Below are 19,442 nucleotides of genomic sequence, written 5' to 3'. Positions count from 1 at the left end.
GAGACACATTTGCATGTTTCAAAATGAAGACTTTTTTTTTTTTCAGCCCCAAGAACTCACATCCAAATCTCTTAGAGCATTAAAAAATGTAGCTGGAAAGCTAGAACATTCTGTATTTCATTTCCAGAATGGGTTAGCAAAGACATCTTTTCTATCTAGCTAGTTACAGGGTTACAGAAAGGAAAAGGAAAGCCACATGGTTTTGATGCAAAGAAGCTAGAGTGAAAACAAAAGTGGCTGTGCTGAATAGAGGCGCTTCATTGTCATTACATTTGAATTTCAATTGGTCATCTTTTTATATAGGCGACCGCATAAGGCTGAATAGGATTAAGAGTGAGTCTCACAGAAGATAAAATTCATTACTGCCAAGATCCTCCCAGGCCTCAAAGGTCGGGGTCTCTGTCTCTCTTCATGAGGGACCCAAGGCACTTCTGTAAAAGAAGGGCAGCAAGCACCACGTGGCACCTCTTAAACTGAATGGCAGGGTTGACTATAGGGGTCATGCAGGTGGGAAGAAATCCTTGCCACGTTTTAACAGAAAACTGTTTCACTGGTGCCCCCTGGGGGAAATCGGTCTTCCTTCTCTTCCAGCCATCTTCAATTCCCCCATGTTTGGTATGGGTCTCACTATCATCTGCTATGCAATGATGAATGATACATGAATTGGATACTTTCTGAGGTTTATTTTTTTTTGAGACAGAGCTTCTCTGTGTAACAGTCCTGGCTGTCCTGGAACTTGCTTTGTAGACCAGGCTAGTCTCAAATTCACAGAGATCCACCTGCCTCTCTCTCTTGAGTGCTGGGATCAAAGTAATTCCTGGCAAGGTAGATAGCTTAATATTTAGAAATGTGTATTCTATTTTCATTTGCATGTTTGTTCGTATGTGTGCATATACATATACATACATAAAAGTATGTGTACTTTCATACATGTCTACAAGTACCATATATAAAACAGAGTGGTCAACCTTAGGTGTCTTCCTTAAACACCATTCACATTCATTTTTGAGGCAGGGACTCTCCTTGTCTTGAAGTTTGCTGATTTAGCTAGACTAGCTGACCAGTGAGGCCCTACCCATCAATGTCCTTCTCCCCAGAACTGAGATTACAAGCACACCCTAGTACACCATACTCTTTTATGTGGGTTCTGAAGTTAAACAAGGTTAAACTCAGGTCTTGATACTTACGCGACAAACACATTACCAACTATGTGCCTAGTCCTAGATATGTATATTTTTAAAATATTAATTTGGTATAATTACTAAATTCTAACTAATAAGTTCAATGAACTTTCAAAACGAAAAACAGTACTTTAAAAAAAAAAAAGGTTTACTTTTAACCACATGCCCTATTTTTCATAATGGAAAGTTAATCAAGTGCTCCCTTTGACAACACTTATACTAACACTGGAAGAATATAGAGAAGATATGCATGGCTGCTGTGCAAGGATGACATGAAGCCACAATTTACTTAAGCAATATTAAGGTGGCTTAATGACAACACCAGCTGACATGCCAATGGGGATGGGAAATTTCACAAAACCACACCTCTAGATAAACAGCCACAGTCAACCAATGGCTGTTGAAGGAGGGAGATTTGGTTTTCTCCAACTCCAAGTGGTCAGCTCTAAACACATATACATATGAGCAACCCTAAATGAACTTAGCAGTTTGTGTGTGTATATGTAACAGTAACAAGCCAAGTCATGAGAATGAGACAGAATGGGAGTCATGGCTGGAATTTAAGGGAGGTTAGGGGTTGTAAACGGTCTAAATACAGTACTCATGCATGAATTCCTCAGAAGCTCAAAGATAAATAAAAAAAAATCGAAAATTTAAATGAGGTGGGTGGTAGTGGCACACACCTTTAATCCCAGCACTTGGGAGGCAGAGGCAGGAAGATCTGTGAGTTCCAGAACAGCCAGAGCTGTTACACAGAGAAAGGAATAGGTAAAAGGGAAAGCCTGGTGAAAAGCACATTCTCTGTCAGTGCACCCACCCTACTGGTTATCAAATACACTTTCCAAATCTAGCTTAGTCTAAAGTACTCAAGAATTTTTTTCATATTGGGACATGCCTCTTAAAGTTTCATTTAAGACAATATCAAAATCACTTGCTTTTAAACATAAATTTGTAGGAGGAAATTATCGCTATTATCATTATTTCTTCCACTCACTGATTTCTATTACATTTTATGGAGCACCTGCTTCCCTGAGGTGTGGTTTTATTGGGGGTTGGGGATGGGGGAATGAAAGCATGGTTTGGTTTCATGTAGCCAAGGCTAGGCTGGTCTGCTGCCTTTGTTTCTTGGGGAATGAACTGCCACGATTTTTATGCTTGTTGGGATTCCACTCAAGAGCTCCAAGCATACTAGTCAACCTCTCTGGCAACTAAGCTATTTCTCTAGCCTCACAGTTATTTTTTTTTCTTTTTTTTTGGAAAGGAAGGTTTAATAATAATTTAGAAGAGACATCAGAAATTTAACATTTTCTTTGTGTATGTCTACTTATGTGTGCTGTGCTTGTTTGTGTGGATGCCCGTGGAAGCCAGAGAGAGCATGAGAACCTCCTGGACCTGTAGTTATACAGGATTGTGTTCTGTCCAATGTGGGTTCTGGGAACCAAATTCTGGCCATCTAGAAGAGCAGCAAGCATTCTCAATAACTGAGTCATCTCTCCAAACCTAATATTTGCTTCTTTGAATTGCATTTTGAATCAATAATTTCATGAGCACACATAAAACCATTTTCTTTTGAGAGGGATGTAACAATCTGTACCATCAGTGAACTCTGAACATATAGGCAAAAAAACACAGGAATGGAGAGTTGAGCCACTGCTCAGCAGTTAAGAGCACTCGATGCTCCTACAGAGAACCTGGGCTCAGTTTCCAGCACCCATATAGTGGCTCACAACCATTGGACCTTCAGTTCTAGGGCATCTGACATCCCCTTCTGACCTCTGTGAGCCTAGGCATGCATGTGGTACACATAAGTACAGGTAACAAAACAATCACACACATGAATAAAATAAATAAACCTTAATAAACCAAGTGGTAAAGGGCACCATGATTAAACATAGAAGACCCCAGTTGTCAGTTTTGGGTAAATTTACACTAGAGACTTTGGTTAAGACTTAAGCTCTCACACAGAAAGTAATCTATCAGTCTCTTACATAGAAATAAAAGAATCTTTCAGATTTCCAAGAAGTTGGGAGGAAGAGGCTTGAAGGAAGGCATCCCACAGTGGTGTGAGGGGCTAATCCTCACACAAGGAAGAGCTAGCAATATATAAGAAAGAAACACACTTCCACTTGGTCTTCCATCTCTACAAGGTCTTGTAAAGACTATCTCATGCTTTCTTTAAAGGTGTGCCTAGGCCAAGTACCACAACTTTTTCACTAACCTGAGGAGTGTTTGTGAGGTTAAGGAAAGTAAGAATCTTGACTTAAAAATAAATCTCCACAGTGAATTAAACAAACAAATAGAGATAAAGTGCAACAAAATTTGATTTTAATTCCTCCCTCCCCATTACTAATAAACCAAAGACCACACTTATTTTAGAATTTGATGTTGAATGAAGGCTGAGATCTACAAGTTAGAACGTACTGAAAAGGGGAAGTAAAGGATGGGCCCTGTACTCTTAATTTCCTAATGATTGCTGCTCAGTCTGGTGACAATCAACTGAAGTCATGCTTACAAAATTATCATTTTAAAATGAATTTACTCTTTGATATCCATAGTTTATGAGAGAAATAAATGGCTAGGAAGTAAAGTTTCATGTAATTTGATAAACGCATGTGGGTTTTCCAGCAAGCACCTATCCCCAGTTTACAAATTAAAAACGACTAGCAGATTTGATGATGCACCCCCACAAGATAACCCACCTGTTCAGTAGTTTCCCACGTCTACAAAGTAGTCTCGGAGACAGATAACATGCAGATTATCAGGTGAACCATATAAAGTTAAAATACGTCAAACATAAATAATGTAGTGTGGTTTAACATGATGAATATATGTGCATCAGCAACACTGGGCAGTCTTGGCACTGTGCATCAATAAAGCTTGTAAGAGAGTTCACAGTTCCATCTCACCATTAATTGCCTTTGTTATCCATGACTCATCATTCTTCCAGTTAGAAACAAAACAAAACAGAAAACCCCATCTTTGCACTCAACCTTGAAATTGTGATGCTGAAGAAATGCACTACACTCCTTGAATACCTGTTACAAGGACACAACGAGATGGTCTACAGAAACCCCTTCATTTATGCTCAAGCTGACACCAGAGTGAAACTAGGCAAATGCTTCACGATGTTGATGTGTTTCTAACCCATTAAAATGATTCCTATTCCACCTTAAGGAACCACTGATACTATGTATCTGACATGCCCAGCAAATTGTAAGTGACAGTTCTTATTCCACTGTTAAAAGACTCAAAAACCAAAGGAGGTCAGCAGTAGCCAAATAACCATCTATGCCCAGACTCTCAAGAAGTGTCCACATTGCTATCCAAAACAGCAGCACAGTGACCCTACAGGATGATTCTGACAAATACTAGATTGTCTGAGAAACTCTGTCAATCAGAGGTGCTAAAAAAATATACTACTCAAATTTTCCCAATGTTTCTTTTGCTTCATAGAAAAACTTTTACATGTCAGTTTCTATGTTAGGGGATTCAGATGTTTACTTCAACATTATGTTTTGGTTTATTCCTCATATGCCATGTTGAAAATAATTTGAATTAACATCCATTTAAAAAGGGGAGGGGATGTTTCTAATAGATACCAGAGAAATAAACTAATAGGTGGAGTCCCACAGACCCTCCCCCATATGCCCACATCTAGGCAATTACTGGTAAGCAAGCATACGCCCAAAGCATCATGCCTGTTTTAGTCAGGGTTTCTACTGTTCTGATAAAACTCTCAACCAACAGCAGCTTGTAGAGTAAAGGTTTTATTTCTTCTTATACTACCAGGAAACAGTACCTCACTGAGGGAAGTCAGAGCAGGAACTGAAGGTGGGATCTAGAGGCAGGAATTGAGCAGAGGCCATGGAGGAGTGCTGCTTATTGGCTTGCTCAATCTGCTTTCCTTACAACTCAGGACCACTTGCCAGGGGGTGGCAACTACCCCCCTTCCTCCATGGACTAGGCTCACTTGAGTCAACTATCATTCAGGAAAAAAAAGTACTACAGACTTGTCTATAGTAAATCTAATCTGAAGGAAACATTTTTCTCAATTGAGGCTTCTCTTCTCAAGTAACTCTAGTTGGTGTCAAGATGACAACACAACCCCCAGGACAATGCCAACACACTCAGAGAATCAAGGCTTTATGCAGATAATGTCACCCCTACTCTTTTCTATTAGTCTTGCCACATACGAAATTTAGAACAAAACTCAGGTCAGTACTTTAAGGTTTTTGGAGTGCAAAAGACTATGCAGATACAGGGTGAAGGTAAACATAAAATTTCCAAACTCTCTCTTCAGAGAGTTGTAAGTTGGCCTTTGAAAGCTCACTTTGGATGCATCTGTGTGGACCCTGGACTTTGGTCAGTAAGTGTATAACATTGTAGAGTCCTTCCCATGTAACTGCAGGCAAGCATGCCATGTATAGAGTTCCAGTTACTGTATAGAGTTCCAGTTACTCCAGGACTCCATTGCCTGTATCTAGTGTCTTGGAGTCTGAGATCCAAACTGTGCCTTCCATAAAAACTCCACCTTATCAAGAATTTCCAGTGTGATCATTAAGTGGGCCAAACTAGCCAAGGTAGAAGCACAAACCTTACAGAGAAGATGCAGCATGTACAAGAGACTCTGTGTGAAGGACATAAATAATGTGAGGCACTGCAAATGATTAGAACGTTAATTAAGGTTATTGCTTGGCAGCTGCATAATTTCTATGAGCCCTAAACCTGGCTGTCCCACAGACTCCATGTTACCCAACAAACACTTCCTGAGGTGCCCGGGCTTCAGCCCAAGTGGGAATGTGCTCCTTTTCCTCTCTGCTATTTTCAGAACAGGTTCTACAATAAAACTCAATGGGGGAGGGGGTGAGTGGTGAGGGAGGGAAAGGAAGGCAGGGGAAGAGGAAGGCAAGACTGGCCTTAATTAACAGGCACAATCTATGGCCATGACCAAAGCCAAAGAAAACACTTTCTAACTCACACTTATAAATTAATGAGGGCTGCAAATCAATTTTTAAAAGCTTTATAAAACATTTAAGGAAGACTGTACTCTTCCTGGATTTTCAGCAAGAATGAATCAAATCTGTGCAGCTTCTCAACTTACACAAAGTCACAATTTCATTTATATCCTTGGAGAGAACCTTTAGTCTAAGTACTAAGCTATGTGCTAGCAGTAAGATGTAAAGATATATACATCTTTTTACAGAGCAAATATCAGTGTTCTGAAACTTTAATAGGCAAACAGTCTAGGGCCATTAATTACAGATGCTGATCCCATAGGTCAGAGTGGGCCTGATATTCAAGATTCCAGCCAGTATACCGGTGATTCTGCAGCACCTCGGGGTCGCCATGCATAGACAGAGAAAACCATCTCCCTTTTGTAGAGAGGAACACAGAGGGCTCTTGTAGGGTGCCACTGCTAGTGCAGCATAAATTAGGAAACCTTTTTCTGTCCTCTTAGAGGCAAAGCATTTAAAAATAACCAAAAGCCCAGGATGGTAGTGACACTCCCTGAGGTAAACACAGATAACACATTTCCAATGAGGGCAGTGTCAACTCCAAGTGGCAAAGATCCCTTCTCCTTTTGGAGGTAGTGTTTATAAAATCTTCACTCTCCTGTTTAACACAGACAGACATCTGTACAGTTCGTGAACACAGACATCCAGATCATCTGGTTTTGCTGAGGTTTCAGGGCCCGGAGGGCTCTGGCCCTACCCAGTCTCCGGGCTGGTCCACAGCTACCATTAGCATGCTCTCTCACTCTGACTTGACGGGGCTTCACTCAGTAGCCCCCTCAAACTGGGCTCCCTCATCACCTAATGGCTCTTATACCCACTCCTCCCTGTATCCTTCAACCTTAGTATGGTTTGTTCTCAGGACATAATCTCTGATGCCACAGGCTGGATCAAAGCTGTACTCAGACCTGCTATGTTAACAGGGAGATACCATCCCTTTTTAACATCTTCTGCTGTGTGTAGCAAGTAGTTTGATTTAGCATCAGCTCTCACTTCTGGGTTATAAATTCTGTATGGCAGTAGCCACTGCTGTTTCTGTGCACGTCTGTGTTCCCTGAGGGCTGCCACAGTCTATAAGGTACATAGTGTCACTCAGGAATACTTTGCAGAACGTATAAAGGAACAAGTCGTGACAGCACACATAAATCCTAGGCTAGGATCATCTTAGATACCAGTACTGTGGAGCAGGTTTTTAATGACATGACTCATGGCATTTCTTTCTCTTCCATTAGTTACACCTGAATGCATACACCTATACTACTTTGCCATGTATATGTTCAACGCATTATGTATGCTATTCTAAAAGCCTCCATCACTTTCTCTCTACTATTCCTTTTCCCACGTGCCCTACCCTATATTTATATCTAAAAGACATATATTTATATATAAAAAGGATAATAAATCAACATCCTGTAATTAGATGTTCCTTCGTACACATTACTTGGATTATGAGACCAAGGAAGAGACAAGCTAGTATTTATAGTTATCCTGTAGCAAAAAAGAACGAGTAGTCTCATTTTCAGTTGAAGGAGATGAGACTCACCTAATTTGTAAATGATGAAGGGCATTAAAATATAGATGTGCTTGTGCCTAACATCTACACGCTCAACTCCAGAAATCTCTAAGGATCTCTGAGAGATGAAATTAAATAAAATTTTCCTAGCTCCAGCCTCACTATCTTCCAATTCAGAGAAAAGCCAACAACAGCACAGGTTTCATTTGGTTACTTTCATTATCAACAGAGAACATTCCACAGCAGAGTTTGCCAACAGAACTTATCACGACAGACGGCTCCCAGGGCCCGCCAAAGAACAGGACTCCAGAAGGTCTCATTTTCCTCAATGACAAACATGAACTCTCTTCACCCCACTTTATATCTCTGTCCCCCAAAAGTATTCTGCTGGCAGCTGCTTTTCTGCAGATCTTCTAGGAAGCAAAACAATCCCATTATTGAACACTGACATCCCCTTTCTAATTAGCATGCAGAAATATGCAACCCATAACTCCAGTTTGAAATGTCACCCTGGCACTGCACTTCCAGGCTGAAGGAAAACCTTTGCGATGCTCAAAGTGTATAATCAGTCTCTTCTACCCAGGGGCATTTGTAAAACAGGCATGTTCAGAACCAGTCTTACTGAATAGTCAGTCCATCCCTTGTAAACTCTCTCCCAGGGAAGTCCCAAGGGTGGGCACTAAGGCAGCAACCAGGATTGTAGAGGTAAAATGTCAGCAGGAAAAGGGGGGCTGGGGAGCCAACAGGGATGGTTTAGTTGCTTTATTTCAAGCACTGTACCAAATAAATTAGCTCAGTGTACAATTAGAAATTTGGGCTAAGGAGTTTATTCTTATTTTTCTAGCTTTTCTGTCCAGGAAAAGGAGAGGGAGTTGGTTTGAGTTGGCTCAAGATGTAAGGCAGATCACTGACACAATCCACTAGCAACTTCTATGCCTTGGGTCTATTGCGAGCTTATGCTGCAGAGGGAACAGTGACATGACAGAGTACTTGCCCTCTCCTTTATACTGGTCCAATTACAGCATTTCTTTCCTTCTTTTTTGAGACACTGAAACTATGTAGTCCAGAGTAATCTAAAAATCATGCTCCCCTTGCCTCCTTCTCTTTGGCTACCATAGCCACCTATTGTTTATTATCTTGGCAAATGTTAGCAAATAGATCTAGATAGAGAAGACAAGAGGCTTGGAAGATTGCTGTCACTTATCGATAATTTCCTTCTGACAATGAACAATATTAGCAAATTCAGCTCTTTGGTTACACAAATATTTCTAGATTCAACCAACTGGTCACTACTACCATCACCCATACAATTCACAGCTAAGCACAACACCAACCACCACATAAAATACGTAATGGGACATTCTGTGGGGTGTGTGTGTGTGTGTGTGTGTGTGTGTGTGTGTGTGTGTGTGTGTGTATACACATATAAAAGTGAGTTCAGGAGTAAGTCTGCTATGGTCCATGTATATGCAATTCTGTGGGGGTATATGTTAGTCCCCACCTTCCATCTTGTTTTGAAACAGGGTCTCAACTGTATTTATACTCCAGGCTAGCTGGCTCATGAGCTTCCAAAGGGTCTCTCATCTTTGTCTTCCATCTCATAGTGAAAGTGCTGGGGTTACAGACACATGTACTACAGTGTCCAAGTTTTATGTAGATTTGTGCTTTACGTTTTCTAAGGATTCTGGGGATCCAAATTTAGCTCAAAGCATGTTTGTTGTGCAAAATTGGTTAAGTGAGGAGAGAGAGTTTCTTCTGTGGGACTTTACTTCAACTTGAATAATTTTTTTATTAAAAAATGACACTGCAATAAATACAGTGGCTAGCTACTATGATTAATTTGAAAGTTCAACTTTTAAAAGTTATCAGTTGGTTTTTTTAATATTTAGTGTGTATGTGTACATAAGAGGGGTAGGGGATGTGGGCCCAAAAGGATCAGAGGCATCAGATCTCCTTGGAACAGGAGTTATAGGCAATTGTGAGCTGCATGATGGGAATTTAACTTGGGTCCTCTCCAAGAATAGTAATTCTTCTTAATCACCAAGCCATCTCTCCAGTCCCAATGTATGAATCCAAGGTAGTTGCAATACGATACATAAAACCTGTGTAAACCCAAGCTAGAACAAATCCCAAGCATGGCAAGGAGAGTTGAGCAAATTATCCCAACTGTGGACCTACTGATATTTATTAGTCGAGAGAGGGAGAGTCTTCGATTAGCCCCTGGTTAAGCTGACCACTCTTTAGTAGAAGAGCACACATCCAAGACTATTTGGGCAGCACAAATTGGTCTTGAAGGATTTGGGGGCAGGGGGAGATACACAAAAGTGTGTGGTAGAGAGGGTGGATTTAATCTGGGAAGAGTTGGGGTAGGGGAGTGAGATTGATTAAAATACATTGTAAGAAATTCTGAAAGAAGTGATTAAAGATGGAAGGAAGGAAGGAAGGAAGGAAGGAAGGAAGGAAGGAAGGAAGGAAGGAAGGAAGGAAGAGCAAGAAAGAAAGAAAGAAAGAAAGAAAGAAAGAAAGAAAGAAAGGAAAAACCCGCAAAACCTCCACTGTTCAGGAGCTTGAGAGATGGTTCAGCATTAAGAACACTTGCAGTTCTTACAGAGGATTAGAGTTCAACACCTAGCACCCATATGGAGTGCCTCACAACTACCTGTAACTTCAGCCCTAGGGGATCTGATGGCCTATTCTGGACTCCATGAGTACCTGTACTCAGGCACACACACACACACACACACACACACACACACACACACACACACACACACAATGTAAAAAGCAAAAAATAAATATAGAAAATAAATGCAACTGTTCAGTCTGAAGATGCTCAGCAGGTTAGTGGCTACCACATGCATAGGTGATACCAAGAGCAATACACTGAGCAAAACTCTCCATGGATGGCATTGGTTTGGTAAAGTTGAGAATGGCTGCTTCACTCCCCACCCACAAGCCATCATTCTAACCTCCTTTGTACTGAACACAGTCAGTCTGCTTTCAGGTCATGCCTTCTTGGGGATGACTGGGCTCTGCTGCTATCCCTGAGCAGTTCACCTGCCCATCCACAGGCCCACAGGTTGACTGCTTACAGCTGCTTCCTCTACCTGCTGGGGACAACACCTGCTACAGACCATGCTGCAGAATGCTCTTTCAGAATGCATTTTACTGTGTGTGTGTGTGTGTGTGTGTGTGTGTGTGTGTGTGTGTGTGTGTGTGTGTGTGTGTGTGTGTGTGTGTTTAGTTTTTCAAAACAGGTTTTCTTTGTATAGCCCTGGCTGTTCTGCAACTCCTTCTGTGTAGACCAGGCTGGACTCAAACTCACAGAGCTCCACCTGCCTCTGCCTTCTGAGTGTTGGGATTAAAGGTGTGTGCTACCATGCCCATATTTTACTTCCCTCCCCCTTAGAATCAAGAGGTTCTAATCCACAATCAGATGGCTCTCTTGTCTCGTTTTGGCCTGTGGCAAGGAAAGACTTTGGGACGGGGGAAGGTACATGCCATGGTGGAGCAATCTGTTCGTGTCATGTGGCTAAGAAGCAAAGAGAAAGAAGAAGCCATGCTCTCAATATTCCCCTCAAGAGACTGCTCCATGTGACTTCCCCAAAACCTTCTAACTAGACTGACTCTATCGTTTAGCAGTTCTACCACTGTCTAACAGCACCATGGGTTAGAGAACAAGCCTTTGATGCTCTTAAGAACACTTATCTGAACAAAAACAATCAAGTAGTTATTTTTAATGACATATTTAAAGAATACCCTGTATAGTTTGGTTTGTTTGTAAGAAGAAGAGATGTTTCAGCTCACAGCGTCAGAGTGCTCAGTTCACAGCATGGTAGAACAGATGGCAAAAAGAGGGAGAACAGGAGCACTCTGTGTTGTAATACGGCCTTTTGGGATTAGTGGCCAAAAGAAATTCCAGATGGCAAAAAAAAAAAAAAAAAAAAAAAAAAAAAAAGTGGGTGGAACCTGAGAAGTAATCAACTGGTTTACTAGAAGGAGATGGGAATACATGGTGTAGCAATTTATGTAAGTTGTGTATATATGCAAGAGCTAACCCTGACTGGGAGTGTGCCTGTGCCAGGCCATCAGCTAAGCCCTTTGCAATCACTCCCTCATTTAGATCAACTCACAAGGAAACACTGTAATTACCAAGGGGAAAATGGAGACTGAGCAGAAAGTGACTTGCCAGAGCACAGGGCTGAGACTCAGACTCAAGAGGTTTTAGCTTGCTCCTAAGTGTATCCCATCAGACATGAGGAATGGTCCAAGGAGAGCAGGTGAGAGACAGGCCTCTGGGGAATCTAGGGCAGTATCTGGCATTTAATAAAAAAAAAAATTTCCATTTGCTCTCAGCTTGTGAAAGTCAAACTCTAGTTGATACTAAAAAATTAAGAGCCTTCTTGTATGGGTTTGAAATTAAGCTAGTAAAAGGTCAAACACTGGAGAGCAAGTATAGAAAAATGATTAAGAAATAGAAAGGATCAATTTGGTATATTAGAAAATTTCAATTCTAACATAACCAACCAACATTCACAGAAACACATGTAGGGACAAGCAGATGGTTTTTTGAAAAATATTTACTTTCCTTCTGCTGGGCCAGGAAGTCAGTGCAGCACTAACAAGCTACCTGTCACATCCAGGATATCTTGGGGTTTGTGAAAGGCTGATGGAGTTGGGTGTGGCTACAGATCTATTGTCTCAAACCTGCCATGAAGACCTTTATTTATTCCATTTAGCTCAGGATTCCATCTGAAGCTTCAGTCACAGTAATGGTACCCTTGCTGCACTGATGACAGTAAAGGAGAAAAGGAACCTGTTCTACCTATGTATAATTTGTCACATAACCATCTGAATAAACTAAGTTTAGTTTTCTTTTTCCATACTAAGCTTCTGTCTAAATCCTAAGCTTTTCCTTTCACCCCAATTCCTCTAGCTGTGCCTATACAAATGCAAATATATAGGATGTACATTTGGGGACTAAGAGCCCCCAGATTGAAAGAATAGCTGGTTTTAGGTGAGGACAATTCACTGTCTTCTAAGCAAAGGGGTTCTCTCCAACGATCATCAAATTATGAAAGAGAGTCATGGAGACAAGAAGTCCTCTGTGTCTCCCTCAACCCCTTTATACTCTTTGCTGGATTCTCAGACCTCAGCCATTCAGCCCAGAAACTACCCAGACACATTCCCTTCCAGGAGACTAAGCCAAAAATAATTAACAATCCCCCACACAGTATCATTTCCTTGTAGTTACCCACCACTACTGGTATTTACAGTCTTTCAGCTTGCTTTTCCATAATGATCCCTGAGCCTTCTATTTAGGAATGAGCACCCTACGGGATCTTATGCTCTGTTCCTTAACCAGGTGTGGATGCCTACATTAATTGCCATCCTCTACAAACAGGAGTTTCTCTAATGGGGACTGAGAGACGCATTAATCTATGGGTATAACAGTAAGTCATGAAGAACAGTCATGGTTTAAAACTATGTCCATTTAGCAAAATAATAGCAGTAGGTTCTCTCCTAGGGCCTATGACGGGTTTTTTGTCTAGATGATGGTGCCAGACATGGATTCCAGTTTGTGAGGTGGAACTTAAATTCAATCAGAAAGTGGTCGGTTACTCCCATGATGTTCATGCCACTGCTGCACCAGTGGGCATGTCTTGCCAGGCCAGTTGTTACAGCTATCAGTTTGGGTGAGACTGATGATTACTTTCCTCCCCTGGTAGCAACACACCTTCCAGGACAATGAAAGCTACCCAGAAAGGATGAAGCTTCCAGGTGAGTACTAGCTTGATTTTTCCACATTCTTTGACTGAAGTATATAGTATCTCCAACAATACAGTCTCAACATCAAGTTCTAGAGGGGAAGCAATAGCAATGGCTATAGCATGCAATGTTTGGGGGTCTACATGACCTAACTAGCCAACAACGTCAAAAACAGATAGCCCATTCTTGGCACTAGGCTTTTTATTTATTAGCCTACGGTGTCTAGTAGGAGTAGTTATCTTGTCATAAAGTAGCTCCACTTTAACTCTTTTCATATATATTTTAGGATGCTTCTATAGTGGTAGATCTCCATGAGTTTTTCTGGAAGAACTTTAGTGTTATTTATCTCTCCCCAAGTTCCTCCTCTACCCTGTCCTGCTATACCCAACCCCATGTTAAGCCCTCCTGTTCCATTATTATTCTTTAGTCCTTTTTACCACTGAGTTCTAACTCCCTTCCTTTGAAAGTTCTTTTCACCATCCCTTACTTATCTCCTGATGTTTATGGATATTGCAAACAAAGCATACATATATGGATTCAAAGCTAACATCCACAAAGGAGAGAAGACATGGGATGTTTCTTTCTGGGTCTGGATTACTACACTCAGTATGATTGCTTCCAACTTGACCTAACTGCGAAATTTATAATTTCATTTTTCTTAATGGCTAAGTAATATTTCATTGTATAAATATACCATGTTTGCATTATTTATTCATTATTTATTTCATCTTGTTATAACTTTGGTAGGCCATATATTTTTCTCATCCATTTCTTTTAGATTTTCCAGTTGGGGGAAATACAAATTTTTAAAGTATGTCTATGATTCAACGACTTTCTTCACTATCTGTTGTGATGTCTTCCTTCCTGTCACCAAATTTTATTAATGTGGATCCTGTTTCTCTCTTTTGGTTAATATGGCTAGTAAACTGACAAAATCGTTCATCTTTTTAAAGAACCAATTCTTGGTTTTATTCTTTGTATTTTTTGTTTGTTTTTCAGATTCTATCTCATTAACTTCAGCTCTGATTTTGATTATTTTTTGTCTCAGTTTGATTTTTACTATTGTGATAAAGACATGATCAAAATCAACTTGAGGAGGAAAGGGTTTAGTTTATCTTACAGCTTAATGAGGGAAAAGTCAGGGCAAGTGCTCAAAGCCATAACCTAGAGGCAGAAACTGAAGCCAGAACACAGAGGGACACTCCTTACTGGCTTGCTCAGTTGGCTTGATTACACAAGCCAGTTGGTCAGGGGTGGCACTGCCCACAGAAGGTGTAGCCCACCTACATGGACCATTAATAAAGAAAATGCTCCAAAGACTTGCCTATAAGCCATCTAATGGGGCATTTTCTGAGGTGAAGTTTCCTCTTCCCAAATGACCATAGCTTGTGTCAAGTTCACACACACACACACAAAACAAACAAACAAACAAAAAACACAAAAAGAACCAGCACACTCTTCTTGTCTATTGCTGTTGGGTTTTGCTTGTTTTGGATTTTCCAAGGTCTTCCAGGGCAACATAGTTATTAGTTTGATATTTCTCTCTCTGTCTCTCTCTCTGTCTCTCTGTCTCTCTGTCTCTCTCTCTCTCTCTCTCTCTCTCTCTCTCTCTCTCTCTCTCTCTCTCTCTCTCTCTCTGATAAAGGCACATAGTACTATAAGCTTTCCTCTTAGGATTGTCTTCACTATATCTCACAGATTTCGGTATGTTGTATTTTCATTTTCATTCATTTCCTTGATTACTTACTTATTCAGCAGTGTGTTGTTTAGTTTCCATGAGTCTGTGTACTTTCTGTAGTTTCTACAGCTGTGGATATTCAACTTTGTTCTCTTATGGTCAGAGAGAATGCAGTGTGTGATTTCACTTGTTCTTAATTTTAAAGACTTGCCTCAAGTTCTAATATGTGGTCTATTTTGGAGAAATTTCCATGGGCTGCAGAGAAGAAAGTGTATTCTCTTTTGGGTGGATAATCTCTATTGATAATCTGTTATGTCGATTTGATTTATAATGTTCTTTAACTCTGGAGTTTCTCAGTATAGGCTCTCCCACCCCCACCCCACCCCCACCACCCCACCTCAATGGCTTATCTCCTGGTAAGTGTGGTATTGAAACAACCCACTATCACCATGTTGGAATCAATCTGTAGCTTTTAGTGATTTTTTTTTAAATGAAATTGAGTGCTCCTGTATTTGGTACATATATGGTTAAACTTGTAATAGTCTATTAGTGGATTAATACTTTGATGAGTATGAAGTATTCCTCCTTATCTCTACTGAGTAGTTTTTGTTTGAAGTCTATTGTTCCAGATACTAGACTGACTACTCCACTTGTTTTAATTTCATATCTTTTTTCTATCATCTCAACCTAAGGTGGTGTCTATCATTGATTGTGGGGTGTGTTCCTGGAGGCAGAAAAAAGAAAGATATATTCCATTTTCTAATCTAATCTGTTAGTCTGCGTGTATTTGGTGGAAGTTGAGACCATTAAGAATTATTGAGCAGGGCTCGAGAGATGGCTCAGCAGTTAAGAGCACTGGCTGCTATTCCAGAGGTCCCAGGTTCATTTCCTAGAACCCATATGGCAGCTCACACCTGTTCTTAACTCTAGTTCCAAGGGATCTGACACCTTCATACAGACATATATGCTGGCGAAACACCAATGCACATAAAAATAAAAATAAATTATTAAAAAAAGAATTATTGAGCAATATGTACTAATGCCTGTCACTCTGTGGTATTTTATTAAAATCTTTTAATTAAGTGGTCTATTCAAATTAAATTAAGTTTGATTAAGTTTGCTTCCTATGCCTCCTTGAGCATGTTTAACCTTTTCTTCACATCTCTGTAGAACTGACTTATTGGTCATAAATTCCTTAAATCTGTTTTAATCATAAATTTTTTTCCCTTTTCCTTTGATACAACTGATAATTTTGCTGGATATAGTAGCCTGGCCTATCTGAGGTCTTTTATAACTTGTCTAAGTGCTTCATGTTTTCACAGTCTCCATTGAAATATCACCTCCTCTTTTTCTGTATCCTTTCTTTGTTCTGTAAATTTACTATTTTGACTATTATATGGAAAGTTTCTTTCTGGTTGTGTCTATTTGTGGTTCTGTATCCTCTTGGATTTTGACAGGTATCTCCTTCCTCAGATTAGGGAAGTTTTGTTCTTTGATTTTGTTGACAATATTTTCTATGTCTTTGACTTGAACCTCTTCCCTTTGAATCTGCTATCCCTAGGTACTTTGTGGTTTTTATAGTGTCCCATGACTTTTTGTTGTTGTTTTTATTTAACATATCTTTTGACTAAGTGATCCAACTCTTTTGGATTGTCTCAAGACCTGATATCCTCACGTTTCCTTGATCCAGTCTATTGCTGAGGCTTTCCTCTGAATTTTTTTGTTTCAATTCCTGAAATCTTTACTTCTGAGTTTTGTTTCATTTTGGTTTTTTCTTCTGAGCTTCTATCTCTTTATTAAAATCTATTTAGACAGCTTGAATTGCTTTTTATTATTTCATTCAACTATGTTTTTACTGTCTTCATTCAGCATTTATTCAGAAACTTTTGAGTGTCTTAATTATTTTATTGTTGTTATTTTGAAATCATTGTCTTGTAAATCACATAAGTTGCTTTTCTTAGGAACATTATTCTGGGAGGAGTGATTTTTGGTAGTGACCTATTATGCTGGTTATCCATGTTGCTTGTGTTTTGGTAATGAGACCTAGGCATCTGGGGTTTGGTATTTGGTAAGGTCTCTTGGTTATAGATATTTTGCTTTTCCTTTGTCTAATCAGTATGTAAAATCTTTGTTTACTGATACAGCAGTCTGTAGGGTTGTAGACCATCAGAATTCAGATTAATTTCAGGATAGTTTAGGGTTTAGTCTTGGGGTAATTCAGTGTTGATGCTTAATGGGGTATTGGAAGTAATCACAGTTCAGCTTAGGCTAGGAGTAGTATCTAAGAACAGGAGAGAGTTACTGTATAATTAGAGGGGGATCTCAGAAAAGATCTGGGGAGGAGAAATCATGATCAGAATATATTGTATGAAAAACATATATTTTCAATAAAAGAAAAAATGACAAAACAAACAAAAAAGAATTCCATGATACTACATCATCATATTTTAATTAACAATTAGTTGGGTTTCTAATGGTGCATACAATCAAGTGACAATGTCATAGATTTGAAAATATATAATGACTATGTGTAGTGACACACACCTTTAAACCCAGCACTTGGGAGCCTGGCCTACAGAGGGAGTTTCAGGATAGCCAGAGCTACATAGTTAGAGAGAGAGAGAGAGAGAGAGAGAGAGAGAGAGAGAGAGAGAGAGAGAGAGAGAGAGAGAGGAGACATTTTTACAGCCAATCCTCAGTAGTCCACTTAGGACTACCTGTTAGGCAGCAGGAGTGGGTGGAATTGGCAGTGTGAGCACAGGGTCCCCCTGTCTGAAAAATGGGATCTGAGGGCCAGAACAAGACACATGATTCTCAGGCAGGGGAGGGGGTTAGGTGGAGTTGTAGTGGAACCTAGGGATAGGACATGTAGTACTCAGGTTTCAGGGGCAGGTGGGGTTGGTCATGAGAGTGTAGGGCCCCTTCCTGAAGAGTATACCATTGGCATGAATGGATTTGGCAGCCCCAGCCTAGAGTCCTCACCAGGAAAATGGGCTAGGCAATGGACACAGTCTTCAGGCAGGTTGGGGTGGAGGCAGGTCAATAATAATCTTTCCAGTTACCTTTTGTTTTTAATCTTAATGTTTAAAATTCCTTCATGATTTTCCAATAGACATTTTAAGAGTTTGTAAAGATCCAAAACATAACTATGAATAAATTAGCAATTTAATTGTATCATATTATGGTATTCTGTCTCAAATAACAACACTCCAAACAACAATCAAGCTATACTATTGTTTTCAGAAAATGTAACATTTGAAAGACATATAAATGGTCAACAAGTACCTAAAAATATCTCAGTGTCAGTCATCATCAAAACTAAATCAACAGTCAACAACACAACAAGGTATTGTTTTACTCCAGTCAGAGTAGCTATTACCAAAAGTAGCACACAGAGAACCTGCAGAAGAAGGGGAATTCTTGAACAATGAATGTAAGTTGTATATCTAGGAAAACCAGCATAGAAATCTTTTAGAAATATAGAAACAGAAGTAGCTCACGATCCAGATGTGCGCGCACACACACACACACACACACACAGATAAATATATCCCTATCTATCTATCTATCTATCTATCTATCTATCTATCTATCTATCTATCTATGAAGAGAAAACAGAAATCAGTGTTTAAAATACATCAGCACTCCCATGTTTATCATTTTTCACATGGTCCTGGTATGACATCAACCTGAGTGTTGATCAACAGATGAGTATATAAAGAAAACAACACAATTTATATACACAATGGATTATTATTCATCCACAAAAAGTCATAAAAACTAGGGCTAAGGATATAACTCAGGTGATAAAGTGCTTGCCTGGTATGCCAGAAGCCTTAGGTTCATTCTCCAGCACCCCATAAAACAGAGGTGACACTGAAAGTTCTGGAGGCAGAAAGATATTAAATTCAAGGTCATCTTTAGCTACATACTGAGTATCATGCCAGCCTGGATTATGTAAGACTCTCCTCAAAAATAAAAATAAAAATCTATCATTGGTGTCAACTCACTCCAACATGAGCATGGAGAACATTAGGCTAATTGAATGCATCAGACACAGAAAGACAAATACCTCATGTTTTTATGTGCACATGCAAGACTCAATAGCTCTGTAACAGGAGGAGACACAAGAGGAGAATAGTAACAACTAGAGACTGCGAAGAGTGTGTGAAATAGAGAAGATCGATAGCAGTTACATGGATGCAATTAACCAAGAAGAAGAATTTCCCATTTTCTATAGCACAATAGAGTAATTGTATTTCAAAACAGCCAGTAGGAAGGATTCTCAA

At 39.8% G+C, this 19,442-nt stretch overlaps 1 protein-coding gene and 1 non-coding gene across 19 annotated transcripts in view; one reads left to right on the top strand and one right to left on the bottom strand.

Moving 5' to 3' along the window:
• The window catches only part of Magi1 (membrane associated guanylate kinase, WW and PDZ domain containing 1), a 604,931-nt gene that overhangs the window by 112,767 nt on the left and 472,722 nt on the right, over window positions 1-19,442 (bottom strand). The window lies entirely within an intron of this gene.
• On the top strand, window positions 1,377-1,483 carry LOC113834292. Its single transcript, XR_003487598.1, has one exon. It is a non-coding gene; the product is annotated as a U6 spliceosomal RNA (small nuclear RNA).

This window comes from Cricetulus griseus, chromosome 8 (genome assembly GCF_003668045.3).
Source record: "Cricetulus griseus strain 17A/GY chromosome 8, alternate assembly CriGri-PICRH-1.0, whole genome shotgun sequence".
Classification (NCBI taxonomy): Eukaryota; Metazoa; Chordata; class Mammalia; order Rodentia; family Cricetidae; genus Cricetulus; species Cricetulus griseus.
Note: the sequence above shows the minus strand (reverse complement) of the source record. Positions and strands in the feature narration are given on the sequence as shown.